This window comes from Marmota marmota, unplaced genomic scaffold (genome assembly GCF_001458135.2).
Source record: "Marmota marmota marmota unplaced genomic scaffold, marMar, whole genome shotgun sequence".
Classification (NCBI taxonomy): Eukaryota; Metazoa; Chordata; class Mammalia; order Rodentia; family Sciuridae; genus Marmota; species Marmota marmota.
The window spans coordinates 1,118,952-1,133,358 of NW_025999853.1; the positions used below are offsets into that span (position 1 = coordinate 1,118,952).

The 14,407-nt window shown below is 56.8% G+C and overlaps 1 long non-coding RNA gene across 1 annotated transcript; it reads left to right on the plus strand.

Annotated features, from left to right (window-relative positions):
• Positions 1-3,405: 3,405 nt before the first annotated feature.
• LOC125616433 lies at positions 3,406-13,553 on the plus strand. The gene is made up of 3 exons (XR_007347063.1): positions 3,406-5,194; positions 10,922-11,785; positions 12,144-13,553. It is a non-coding gene; the product is annotated as an uncharacterized LOC125616433 (long non-coding RNA).
• Positions 13,554-14,407: the final 854 nt, after the last annotated feature.

Sequence of the window (14,407 nt, forward strand, 5' to 3'; positions counted from 1 at the left end):
GAAGGCAGAGGCCGGCCTCTAGCCCTGTGGGAAAACAGTGAAGGAAGGAGGGGGGGTGGGCGTGACTCGGCCAGAGCAATCCAGGAAGGCTCCCCGGAGGAGGGGGACAACTCCAGTGACCCTCAGGAGAGCAGCTGGCTGTGAGGGCTGTCCCAGGAGACAGGAGGGTGGAGTCCCACAGCCTGGGTTCAAATCCTAGCGTCCCTGCTTCCTGACTGGGTGCTGGGGACAGGTGACGGCTTCCCAGACTCGTCCGGGCTTCCCTCCTCCCCCGCTTTGCCTGGCTCCGCTCACTGCCCGAAGCGCTCCGTCGTGAGCCAGCGGCTGACCCCAGCCTGCACCAGCTCCAGGCCCAGTGAAGCCCCTCCCTCCAAAAGCACTAAGAAGTTCAAGAGCATTAAATCAGGAGTGGGGTCCCCTTCCAGGTGGAGGTCCCCGGCCACCACCTGGGTCACAAACCCTACAGCTCGCCCTGGCCCAGCCTGGGTGACCACCTGCCCCGTGTTCTGGCTGCAGATCTCCCCTACAGCTGCTGGCCCTCACCACCCCCTGCCCCTGCTGCTCGGCCACCGTGGGCAGGAGTGGTGGCTTCCCTCGGCTCACCCTGTGGGCAGGTGGCCCGAGATGGACTCCAGGTGCCACCTACAGTTAGACTTCAGATCCTTTGAGTATTGGATTCTGGAGGCAGAGAACATTCCAGGAGAGGGGAGCGGCCCTGCAGGAGCCTGCCTGAGGGACCGGCCGCTTTGCTTCAGGGGGAGGTGGCTGGAGTCAGTCCCAGGGGTGTCCCCTCTCTCAGGAGTGGGGTCCCCTCTCTCCTGGGGAATTAAGACAGTGACTTAGATGGGAACAGGTGAGGCCCGGTGGCCAGTGGCCCATGGGCAAGGGGCCAACCTGGGGAGCTGCTGTGGGCCAGGCTGTGGCCTCTGCCTTGCGGACACGGGGAGCGCGGCCGCCAAGGACGGGCCAGTCTCTTCCGCGAAGGCCTTGATGACCACGGCTGTGGTCGCAGCTGGGTGGCCGCGGCTGCAGGGGCTCCAGGCCCAACTCTATTGGGTCCAGTCGAGGATCCTGCGGAGGACGCGGCCCCCTCGGGTGGTGAGAAGGGCGACCTTCCGAGCACCGCCGAGGACGAGGGGCTTCGAGGGCCCGAGAAGGCGGGAGGCCCCAAAGGCGACCATGGGTCAGACATCGGGGCCACAGGGCTTGGGCGGGGGGCGTTCCTTCGGTTGGACGCGCCCTCACCTGTCCCCGAACCCGAACCCTGGAACAGAGGCCTCAAGGGTCCGGAGCGAAGCCACCGACAGTGATACGTGCAGCTAATGGCCGGCTGGTGGCCTTGATTTGCCCAACTGAGGGGCAGCGCGTCCCCCGGCCAATCCGAAGTGCCTGGTGCCCCCTGGGAAGGTCTGCGGCCTCTGGAGAAGGCCTGTGTGTACTGGGAAAATCTGCTCTCAAAGAAAGCTTGGCTGAAAAATCAAACTTCACCAAATCTGGACATGTGGGGAGGAAGAGCTTGCCCTGTTTGATGGTTAGAAAACAACATGCCTTGGAAATGCCCTTTTAAATTATTTTTTAATTTATTTATTGGTACTGGGGATTGAACCCAAGGGCACTTAACCACTGAGCCTCACTAAGTTGCTGAGGCTGGCTTTGAACTTGCGATCCTCTTGCCTCAGCCTCCCCAGCCACTGGGATTCCAGGCCTGCACCATGGTGCCTGGCCTCCCATTTGTTTTAAACAATCAGAAATGACTTCTGGAAGCGACTTTGAAATGGAGCCACCTCTGGAAGTGACACCAGGAGCGACACCTGTTCCCTTGAGCAGAAGCTGGGACAAGGAAGAGAAGCCGGTCCTGGGCCGCATGGGTCCACACTGTTTGTGTGTGGATTTCACCCCTCATTCCTGTCCGTGGGCTTTGTTTTGCTTTTGTGCAGAGTGTCTATAAAGGACAAACGAGTCCTCATCTACGTCCGCAGTCTTTCTAGATGTTAAAGAGGTGGCCACTGTGTGACCAAGTACTGTTCGTAAGCATAAATTATGTCCGTTTTGTATTAAAATTCCTGGGAAAGAAGGTCTTCTAAAGATGTCAGCATTGGGCTGGGGATGTAGCTCAAGCGGTAGAGCGCTCGCCTGGTATGTGTGCGGCCTGGGTTCGATCCTCAGCACCACATACAAACAAAGATGTTGTGTCCGCCGAAACTAAAAAATAAATATTAGAAAAAATTCTCTCTCTCTCTTTAAAAAAAAAAAAAAGATGTCAGCATTATAGCCCCCGGGTCAGTGACGGGCCAGAATGCTCATATTTTGAAGACATTTCCAAATTAGAACATTGCTACCTGTGGGCAGTTGACTCCAGACTATGGTGTATGTGGCAGACGAATCAAAGCCCTTACCTGAAACATCTCGTCTGGTGAGATGTTCAGAAGGGCCCTGCGTATGTTAAATGCAGAGGTGGCAAAAATATCGCTTTGTAGATATATTTTTGCTCAACTTCATATCAAATAGTGTCTTTGGGGAGTGGAACTGTTAACCCACTGCTCTAAGCAGGGCTGTGGAGGTGGTTATACGTTTATTGTTCATTTAGTTACTTTAACTAGGTGCTGAGGATCACACCCAAGGCCTCACGCGTGCTAGGAGAGCGCCGTACCGCTGAGCCCCACCCCTGCAGTGTGCATATCATGGACAAAAGGAGACCCAGTTTTGCAACTTGGCGTCTCTAGATGATAAAGAGATTGCCAGTGTATGACAAAGTAAAATTAGCACATTTTCTGCATTGTGTTAAATCCATGGGAAAGCTTGTCCTCTGTAAATAATTTCTGGCTGTGAATTTGTTTAACCATCTGTAAGCATCACATACGGCTGCACTTGTCCACTGGACTGAATTTAGAGAGAAGGAAGTGGGGAGGGAGAGATTTAAGGCCAAAACGGTCATGTTAGAAGATCTCTCGGATTATAACCACCGGGACGTGCATGGTTGTATTTACCAGTGCCGAGCGCGAGGAGGACAGGTTCTCTTGTGGGAGAGCTTCTGTATATTTAGAAGGGCTTGCCATGTTTGACAGTAGACGTCGTAGAATAAAACTTTTTGTAAATAGCTTTAAAAAATGCATGGGAAATACTGTGTTTGGAATCGTACCTGTTCACCAGGCTCACGGAGGTGGGAGGAAGAAGTGGCAAAAGGTGTCTTGTAGAATGTGCTGGAAACCGTAGCTTGCCCACGGCCGTTTGTTCCCTGTGTTTCTTTTTTTTTTTTTTTTTAATATTTATTTATTTATTTTTAGTTCTCGGCGGACACAACATCTTTGTTTGTATGTGGTGCTGAGGATAGAACCCGGGCCGCACGCATGACAGGCGAGCGCGCTACCACTTGAGCCACATCCCCAGCCCTGGATGCTACAATTTTATCCACTGACATTTTGCAAATTTGAAACGGGATGAGCTGTGAGCTTGGCTCAGCCCCTGAAGGGCTCCTGTCCAAAAGAGGCCCCAGGGCCTGGGCTTCCCTGGCCAGGGACACTGGGCCTGGCTGGCCCCTCTCACTGCACCTCCCTCCCCTCCTTCCCCCACTGTCCCCAGGTGGGGCGTCAGAACCCACGGCCCCTCCCCTGCTCGGCCCGAGGACGTGCGCCTGCGGCCAGGCCTCTCTGATGAACGCAGCCTGGACGAGGCGCGCCTTCTGCTCACCTCTGATTGGTGACGTTGCTTGTGGTGAAAAGGGTCATTCTCTTTGGCTCCCCGTGTTGAATTCCAGGAGTTCTGGGAGGCTCAGCTGGGGAGTTCTCCTGGTGGCAGCTGGTGTCTCCTGGGGCTGCCACCACCTGACGGCTCCGCTGGGCCCGGCGGGACGTCCAAGATGGCTCTTGGAGCAGAGATTTGGACCCAGGCCACCCAGTGCCCGTTCCAGGTACCAGCCCCCGGGTGGTCCTGGTGTGGGCTTCTCAGCTGTCCTCCTGAGCCTCGCGGGGCGGCTCCTGGACAGCTGCTCCATTTCAACGGCAAGACCGAGGGGGACACGTTTCCCTCCCAGCCAGGGCTTATTTTAGCTGCTTATTCTTTACAGTTTGTCAGCGTTCTCTGGCTTCTCCTTTATCTCCGTGGCAGGGCCTGCTGTCCAGGTGGGCAGTGGCCATCTCCCTGGTGCTTATGTCAAGGTCCCCAGCAGCAGTGACCTGCATGGAGCACCATTGGCACCTGGTCCCAGGACTGGTCCAGGTCAGTTGGAGGCTGGCTCAGCATCTGGGACCTGAGCCTTGAATGCTGGTCTCCTGGGCACCATGGGCCTCTCCACAGGGGGCAGGTGGGTGCCCATCTGTGAAACGGGTGTGAAGGGCAGGGGTTTCAGTGATGTCCACCTCTAGGTCTTCCGTGGGTGGAGTCGTGAGGAACCGTGTCTCACTACTGGGAAACTACTGGCTCATGCCACGCGGAGCCTCGTGTCTCTTCCATATAACGAATCAGGGGTAAGTGTCCAGGATCGGGGAGGGGCTCCATGGTGGTGATCAGGGACTTGTTGATGGACGTCTGGGTGTCTTTCTGTTGCAGGGAGCCTCCTTGTCACTGTGTGGACAGACGCTTCCATTTCTCCCGGTGAATTCCTAGGAGCAGAATGGGTAGGTCAGGCACAGGTGTCTCAGGGCCTTCCTACTGTGACCAGCTGTCTGAAGCTGGGCAGTCAATGGATAATGGAAACTCACTGTTCACAACTCAGGAAGCCGAGAAATTCAAGATCAAGGTGCTAGCACATCCGGCGTCTGGCAAGGGCTGGTGCCTTCTTGCTGTGTCCTCACATGGCCGGAGGAGCAAAAGGCTAACCAGCTCCCTCGAGCCTCTTCACAAGGACGCTAACTCCGTCCAGGAGGCCCCACCCTTGTGATTAAAACCGTCCCTAAGCACCCCCCTTAGTACTCTCACACGGGCAACCAAGTTTCAGTGCAGATTCTGTAGGAGACACAACATCCCATCCAGAGCAGTAAGAGACGGCCAGACGGTTTTCACAGTGGCTGAGCCGTGACACTGGGACCAGCTATGACGGGAGGTGATTCTGTCAGCCTATACTTGCTATTTTCAATCTCAAGTGGTGCCCCTCCTGCTGGGTATGAAGGGTAACTGGAGGGTTTCCGTTTCCTGTCTCTTGAGGGTTGCTAACGTCTTTTCAAGTGCGAGTTGGCTGTTTGGATGCATCTTCTCTTTGGTGAGGTGCCTCTCGTATCTTCTGCCTGTTTAAGACTGTGGGTCATTTCATGTGTAGGAGTGCTTTATGTGAGGTGATGCTGGTCCTCCCTCGCATCCGGACAGGCATTACGATACCGTTCCTGACCCGGGAGAGGCTCTCGGTTCTCTTAAGGGTGTTTTGTGCTCACTATAAATTCTCATTTTCATGGCGCCCTGTTTACCGCTTTTTCTTTTATGCTAATGCTTTTGCCTCTTGGTCAAGGAAACTCCTCCTGCCGGTGAGGCCTTTTGAACGGCTCAGTCCATCTCCTCTCCCCCTCTGGCTGCCTCCGCCTCTCCTCTCCCATTGCCTCTGCTCCTCCCCCAGAGCTCCCAGAGGATGGGGTGAGACATCTGTGGCCAAGTGAGACCCTAAAGCCTAGATTACCCCCCATCCAGGGCAGATCAGTGTCCCCACCCCCTTCCTTTCCCTGGGAGGATTTAGGTTTATGTTGGGCTGCAAGATTAAAGCCCAAGAGATTAAGAGATCACTTCTGCCCAGGAAGGCAGTTCCGCCTTTTCGCTCCTGATGGGGGTTGGGATAGGAGTAGAAGGGGGGCAGGTGGGTGGGGATAGAGCCTCCTCCACCTCAGGACCCCCCTTCTGGTGGGCCACTCCCTCCCTGTGTGGCCTTGGGCCCTGGCTCACCTCCCTGACTCAGAGAGTTTGGGGGGTCAGCAGAGTCGAGCTGCTTAGTGGGCACTCGCACGGGCTGTGGGTTCTCAGAGCGTGGCCCCCACACCAGCGGTCACGGCGTTAGCTGGCAACTTGTAAGAAAGGCCAGCTCGGTGGACACGGGCAGGTCGTGAGTTCAAAGCCGGCCTCTGCAACACGGTGAGACCCTGTCTCATAAAAAGAAAAGCCAGCTGGGGGCCGTGGCGCACACCGGTCATCTCAGCACTCAGGAGGCTGAGGCAGGAGGACTCCAAGTTCACCACCAGCCTCTGCAACTCAGAGAGACTCTGACTCAAATAAAAAAAGGCTGGGGGTGTAGCTCAGCTGCTTTAAGAAGTGGGTGGTCCCCAAAGGCGGTTCCCCAGGAGCCCTGAAGGCCCTTTCCTGGTCTCCTTTGGGCCATCTCCCTGCTCCCTCTCCCTGCCTCCCAGGAGCCTTTCAGCTGACGCTCAGGAAGTGGGTGCCAAGAGCTGGCCCCCACTGCACGGTCCCCAGGCCCAGAGAACAGGGACTCAGTGCTGGGGGTCAGGAGATCGTTATGCCTCGGTTCATCTCTGACTCAGGATTCAGTGGTCCCCAATCAGGCAGCAGAGACCGTGGGTAGCTGGAGGCAGAAAGGGGAAGAGGGGACCGTCTCCCTGCCAGCTCCCTCCTGCCACTAGCGATGGGAGTCTCTCCCCTTGACGCTGGAGCATGAGCAAGGAGCAGCCAGGCCGAGGGGAGGTTTATGGGTGGCGCTGAGCCACCCTGGGAGCTGGGGGGCCGGGCCAGCCTCCCTGCTGCCTGCGGCCCTCTCTGCCAGGTCACCAAGGGCCCTGTTCTTTGGAGGGGACCTGGCCTCAGCGATGCCCCTCCGTTCCCACTCTTTGCATCTGAGGGGGGCAGGGACTGGCAGAGGGAGGAGCCCCTGGATGTGACCTCAGGCCGGCTCCTCCTCTGGGTCTCAGTTTCCTCATCTGTAAGCCACCGGCCGGGCCCAGCCCGGCCAGTGTCACAGGGTGTTGTGGCTGTGAGCCAAGAGGGGTCGAGGGCGAGGTTGGACAAGGACCTCATCTCCTACTGCTGGGCTTCTGAGGCCCATGGGGCTGGGGCGGGGGCACTGCTGCTTCTGACTCTGCGTGTGATTTGCACACACAGGTGTGTCTGCCCGGACATGTGCACAGTCTGAAGCCACTGCTACTGTGCCTGGTTGGTATGTGCGGGCGGGTTTGTACATGCGTGTGCAACGCCCTGATGGCCCTGGGCTGTGGCCCTCCTTCTCCTCCCCCGCCGACAGCTGGGTGGGGGTGGGGCGTGGCTGGCGCTCAGGCCCGGGCCCCATCCAGCTGGTTATTTATTGATTAATTCTGCTGCCAGCTGATGGATGCCAAGCCTGTGCCAGGCACAGGCCCTGGGCTGATTTACATAATTAAAAACCATCAGTAACAGAGCCAGCCTCGCTGGCCAATGGCTTCCTCTAGCGTGACAACAGGCCGGGCCTCTCTCTCCCCTTCCTGTCCCCCAAGGCTTCCTCCCTCTCGGCCCTGCCATCTCCCTGCCCTGCTCCGTGTCACTGCCTCAGCCCAGCCCTGGAGAGACTGGAGTGACCTGGAATCTCTGGTCACCGGCTGAGATTCCATTAGCCGGTGGTTCCGAGGCTCTTTGATGGAGAGTCCCAGCTTATACGACTCAGCTGTGATCCTCGAGAACGTGATTTTTCAAGAGTCTATTACTCTGTGTGACAAAGGAGAGAAGTGTTTGTTCTCTGCAGCCCTCACGGCTCCCGAGAAGGCGGAGGCCGCGGGGTGGGCTGGGCCAGCCAGCCTCTCTTTAGAGGAGTTTGTCCCTGCAGGGGGGGGCTGCAGCCGCAGGAGTCTGTGCAGAGGGAAGGAGGACCAGGGACCAAGCCCGAGAGCTGAGGATTCTCTGGCTGTGGCCCCACTTCCAAGACGACGTGGGAAGGAGACATTGGATCTCGTGGAGAGTGTGATGTCCCTCAGGAAAGACTCCTGTGGTTAGAGAGGCAGTTTGGGGGGACAAGCGTGGGTTTCTCCACTTCTGGGCTGTGTGATCCTGGGGATGTTACTCAGCCTCTCTGAGCTGCAGTGTCCTCACCTGGGAAGTGGGGGTTGTCTTGAGGTCCAGTGTTCACCCCTGGAGAGTGCTAGAACACAGCCGTCCCAAGTGAGCCCCTAGTGGGTGGGGGCTGATGTTGTGTGGCAGTGAGGTTTTTGGGAGGCCACTGGTGTTTGGGGTTGAGGCCCGTGTGCTCATGGCCCAGGACACCAGAACGACAATGACCAGGTTTGCAAACAAGAAAGGGTTTATTCACAAGGCAGCCAAAGAGGAGGAGAGGGGGTGTCCAGTGCCCCGCTGAGGGCAGGGTTTGGAAGTCTTTATGGGGTAAAGACACAGGGTGGTCCGAGGCCTAAGCTCAGCTCTGAGGTGGAGTTCCGGACCTTTGGACATCCAGAGGTCACTCACCGGCCCTGGCACAGGCCCGAGGGAAGGGCGGGTGGCTTCAGTGTTCTGAGCTACCTCTGCCACATCTCCATGCAGAGGGGGCTCCACAGCCCGGCAGGGGGTGCACTGCTTGGCCAGGTGACCCCTAAAGTGGCAATAAAAGCAAGCGCCAGAGGGCAGGGAAGTGGAGGCCCGTTCAGATTCAGCAGAAGGTAGCCCCCCCTCCCCGGCAGCCTGGCCAGGCGTGCTGACCCTGGGGACATGGGGCCCAGCTCTCAGCCCAGCCCGTCGGGCGGGGGACCTGGCCTCTCTCTGGTCTCTCCGGTTCATCTGCCCCCACCCCGGCCTCTTCCTCCCCATTTCTGTTGCCACAGCCCCACTGCTTGGCCGAACCCTTCCCCCTCCCCAGACACCCCACCTCCAGCGGCTTCCCCCGGAGGTTTTGAGGGGAACGTGGCCCCACCCTGGTCCCCATCCACCATCGCGGCCTGGAAGTCCCCTCGCAGACCCTGTCCCCCAGCCTCAGGGTGAGGGCCACATGTCCTGGTCCTAGCACAAAGGACCTTCAAGTCGAAGTCGGCAACCTGAGAACCTGGGGCTGGAGATGCCCAGAGCACCGGGCTTTAGCTGGACGTCTGGGACCCTCTGCAGGGTGACCCCTAAAATGGCAATACAAGCAAGCCTGAGGACAGGGAAGTGGAGGGTCTGTTCAGATCCAGCTTAGTCAGATCCGGAGAAGATGTGCCGAAGCTGAACAAGTCGAAGTGAATTAGCAAGGAACGTCCCACGGAGCAGCACAGTGCGCGCAGTGTAGCAGAACGGAACTTCCTTAGGAAGTCAAGCACCGCCAGGTGTGGCCCACGCCTGGGACCCAGGGACTCAGGAGGCCGAGGCATGAGGATCCCCACCCAGTTCAAGGCCAGCCTCAGCAACTGGGCAGGACCTGACTCAAGATGAAATTTATTTCTTTTTTTCTTTTTCTTTTCTTTTTTTCCAAAATGAAATTTAAAAAGGGCAGGGGATGTAGCTCAGGGGTAGAGTGCCCCAGGTTCAATCCCCAGTACTGCCAAAAAAACCCAAAAAAACATTAAATGCAGACTTCCCACATGGAAGTGGGAACATACTAGAAGGGACCCAGAGGAGGGACTTAGACAGACAAGTGCACCCCACGTTCCCAGTGCCAAAAGGTGATGCAGCCAAAGTGGCCAACAGAGGAACAGATAAGGAACAGGTGACTCTATGTATAGGGGACTATTATTCAGCCTAAAAAAGGAATGAAATTCAGATGCTTGGCTACAACACGGATGGACCTTGGAAACATGCGAAGTGGAAGAAACCAGAAGTAAAGGGTGAACATTGTCCCGTTCCGTTTACACAAGGTCCCTGGGACAGTTGACAAAGTGGCCAGGCCTGGGGGAGGGATGGGGGGGAGGGGAGCTCTCACTCAAGGGGTTCAGAACTCACATCGGGGTGAAGCAAAGTTCCGAAGACGGGCCGTGGTGCTGGCTGCACAGTGACGAGGGGACTTAACGCCCCTGGAGCGCACGCCTCAACAGGACCGAAACGGTACATCTTAAAACTGTCTTTTCGTTGTTGACGGACCTTTATTTTATTCATCTATCTGTACGCAGAACTGAGGCTCGAGCCCAGGCCTCACGTGCTGGGCAGATGCTCGGCCTCTGAGCCCAGCCCCGGCCCAGAACGGTTCATTTTTAGGTTGTTTAGACTTGACCACAGTTTTCAGAAGTAGCCTCGGATCACCCAAAGGGAAGTCTCTCTCCAACCCTCTGTCCCCGCTCACTCGCAGGATGGAGTGCGTCCGGTCCCCTGGCAGGCCGCCGCCTTCCTTTACCCTTGATCTCGCTGAATGTGGCCACCCATCGCCAGCGGCAGGGTGTCGGAGGGCGCTGGCCAGGGCCAGGTGGCGTTCAGCAGCGCTGCGCTTTGGGGATTGGACACGGCCCCAGAGGCGACAGAGGAGCCATTATTCGCGGAATTTCCCTTCAGTGCCCATCAGAAGAGGAGACGCCACACACAGGCACACTCCGGGGCTGGGGAGTCCTGGGGACAGCGGCCTGACCCTGGCTTTGGTTGCATTTCACGCCGGAGAGGGTTCCTGCTTGTTGGGCAGCGGCTTGGACGGGGGTTAATAGGCTTATGCTGCTCACGGTTTCTCCTGCTGAGCAGAGGAGAAGGTCAATCCCTGGGGCAGAGGAGCCCTCGGGGTCGAGGAGTCCCCGCAGTTGGGTTTACAGCTCTGGCATCTCTGTATCACAGGTGTAGATTGTATCTCAGCTCTGTGGTGACAGTGTCAGATGTCACCACATCTGGCCATGTTGCTGAGAGTGACGCGGCGTGGTGACGCACCTGTAACCAGCTCTCAGGAGGCCGAGGCAGGAGGAGCGCAGGCTCGAGGCTGGCCTCAGTAACTTAGCGAGACCTTGTCTCAAACTTACAAATAAAAAGGGCTGGAGGTGCAGCTGGCGGCAGAGCGCCCCTGGATTCGGTGCCCAGTCCTGGGGGTGGGGGAGTCACGAGAAGGGCTTTTGTGCCACAGAGGACGGCTTTGGAGCTTTCTCTTTTTTTTCAGAAAGCTCAATGTGCACCTCCAGTCAACAGGGAGGATCTGGGGCTGGAAGAGCAGACCTTCGTCCTTCCTGTCCCTTCTGATGGCTGGCTGGAAAGGGATCACCCAGGGACCCTGGTTCGGCTGTGATTTTCTCCATTTTTCTCAGCAGGAAGCTCGGGAGGCGCCCTGACCCAACGGCTGCACTTGTGGGTGAGTGCGGAGTGCGGCATCCCGGAGCCGGGGCCTCCAACAAGGTGGCACTGCCTGGCCCCGCAGGCCACGTGACAGGCATGCTCTCTGTCTGGATCCCTGTGTCCCTGTCCAGTCTGTGTCGTGACTCACAAGGCAGCCATCAGAGTACCCCAAAACGTCCTCCCTACGGTGTCAGGGACAGCGATGAGCAAGACCCAAATAAAATGTGCAGCACATTCCCTCACGTCTGGACAGTGACAGAAAATCGAGCTACAATTGCTTTCGTGCATTCTGAGAGCTGGGTCTCTGCCCGAAGGCGGTGATGTAAATAAGGCTGATGTTTACCTCTCTGTTGCGAAACGATCTGAGCCTACAGGAGCAGTGCTGTCTGCAGGTGGCTGCTCTAGCTCCTGCCATTGCATCTGCCTTTCAGCTGAGGCAAGAAAATGAAGGGGAGGTACCTACCTTTCTTTTTGAAGGCATTAACCGGAAATTGTTTCTGCTCTCATTCCATTGGTCAGAATCCAGTCATGTGACCCCATCTATGTGCGTGGCAAGCACCTATCTAAATAGCTGTGTCTTTTATTCCTGCAGAAGATAGGGGCGGGGGACACTGGGGACACAACCGCAGAGTCTTCCTCAGTGACTAGTGGCCAGGCAGTGTTTCAGGTGGTGAGGTAGAACAATGGACAGGTCAGTGAACACCCTGGCCTCTGGGAGGAGAGCTGGGGCCCTGGGAGCCCAGAGGAGGTTCCCAGGTGGAGGGAGTGGCCAGTGGCTGGGCACAGCTGGCCGGAAGCCCAGGAAGGGGAAATGCAAAGGAAGCAGGGGGAGGGGACCCTTGAGGGGCATCCCCAGGGAGTGGTGGGGACAGGCCCAGGGCAGTGGAGCCGGGCCTTGGTGAGAGGAAGGGACAGAGTGGCCTCAGAAGGAGGAGTGTGGATGTCGGGGAAACCTCGCAAAGGATCGGAGGTCACTGTGGCTTGAGGGCAGATGGGGAGGAGAGATGGAGGAGGCTTGGGGACACAGGGGCGTTTTCCTTCTATGACAGGAAGCCTGAGGCCGGCAAGATGGCTTGGATCAATGTTCCGCCCCAGTCCAGGTCGGAAAAGTCTGGCCCCGCCCGTGTGGGGTGCCTGGCTTCTGACACGCGAGAAGAAAAGACTTTCCCCGAACCCGCCTGCTGCTCTCTCCTTCCTTCTCACTGGTCACCTGGGTCACAGGGCTTCCCTCGCTGCAAGGGAGCCTGGGACATCGGGAGCAGGGTCTCAGGATTGGCTTGGACAGGGCACGGAGCCTCTTCCCGGGCAGCAGGGTTCTGTTGAGGCACAGAAGTGGGGTATCCCCAGCTCTTGCTCGGCAGTGGCTTCTGTGCCGGTGAAGTGAAGTGTGTGTTGGTGGGTGCCCGCGGGAGTCACCCATCCTCCGTGTTGTTGGCCATTAACTTCAGGGTCCCCTCCACCTGCAGTGTGACTTGGAAAAAGATAAAATAATTTTGCAACGAGCTTCACCTGTTTGCCGCGGGCGGCTTGTCCCTCCCTGTGTGGCTGGTTTGCAAGTGTCTGGGCAGTGGCACAACTGTGCCTGGCTTCTCTATGTGACAAGCCACTTGGAAAAACACCTCCACATCTCTGGTCTCTTTTCTGCCATTCGTGATGGGAGTCATCGATTGTGCACTGGAGAGTTTTATTTTGAGCTTGTTCTATCTAGTAAACTCCAATGGTTTCCCCCAGGGACGCCTCGATGTGTTTTGGGGGGAAAATGTGAAAACTTCACGGGGTCCTTTCCCAGCCAGCACCAGGCAGCTGACAGAGGAGCCCACACGGGTCACAGGTGACGCAGTTCTGGTGTTGGGTGTTTATGGCTGTGCTTTCTGTGTTTTACAAAATCATACATTTCTGAGCCAACACATTCCACAGGCATATCAAATCCTATTTCACTAGGTTACGACTGAGTATATTTTGGATTATACAATTTTTGTTGAAATTTTGACTCTTACGTTGATATTTCAACAATTCCATTTTGCATTATATGTTATGTTTACTTTTCTTATTTGGAGCTATCGTACAACTGCAAACACTTATTGAGATCTTGCTATGTGCCAGATGTTGGCAGTTTTGATTATTATTTATTTTTTGTGGTGCTGGGGATTGAACCCAGGGCCATGCACACACTGGGTAAGCTCGACTCTGAGCTAACTCTAACCCACACAGAGGCAGTTTTTAAAACATGTCTCATTTTTAAAAAATACTTCTGTTGTGGGACGGGGTCTATGTTCCTTCCTCTCCAATCTGGGCTGGCCCAGGCTTGGTGGCCCTGGGAAGCTCAAGCAGCAGATCACAAGTTGGAGTCCAGCCTCAATGATTTAGGGAGATCCTGTCTCAAAATAAAATAAAGAACGGGCTGCGGGTGTAGTTCAGTGTCCAATGCTCTTGGGTTCCATCCCCAGGACCTCCAAAAAGAAAAAAAGAATCTGGATGGCACTTAGTGACCCTTGCTGTCACCAACAGGAAGCAGCGGAAGTGATACATCCTGGTCTCCAGGTGCATATGCCTTCTGTCTGGCTCTCGTGGGACGCTGGTCTGCCTTGTCGAAGCCCAATTCCCCTGTTTCTGCCATGCCAGAGGGAGGCCCTCAGTCACCGGCTCCAGGGCACCTGCCAGTTGACAGTGGGCACCAACCAAGTGCCAGCTTTGTGGCTGAGCCATCTTGGATGTCCCCCTGGGCCCAGCGGAGCCGTCAGGTGGTGGCAGCCCCAGGAGACACTGGCTGCCACCAGGAGAACTCCCCAGCTGAGCCTCCCAGAACTCCTGGAATTCAACACGGGGAGCCAAATGTGCGCCTCGTCCAGGCTGCGTTCATCAGAGAGGCCTGGCCGCAGGCGCACGTCCTCGGGCCGAGCAGGGGAGGGGCCGTGGGTTCTGACGCCCCACCTGGGGACAGTGGGGGAAGGAGGGGAGGGAGGTGCATGAGAGGGGCCAGCCAGGCCCAGTGTCCCTGGCCAGGGAAGCCCAGGCCCCGGGGCCTCTTTTGGACAGGAGCCCTTCAGGGGCTGAGCCAAGCTCATCCCCTGTTTCAAATTTGCAAAATGTCAGTGGATAAAATTGTAGCATCCATCCCCCCCTGTGTAAAGCCCACCAGCTGCCTGGGGACCCCCGGGGACTGTGGGAGCCTGTAGGGGACGTGGACCCCCGGTTCCTGGCATCCTGGGTCACGGTGCTCAGGAGCTTCCTGGGAAAAGATATTATTACAGCCATAAAAACAAAGGACCTGAAGTCTAACTGTAGGTGGCACCTTGGAGCCCATCTCAGACCA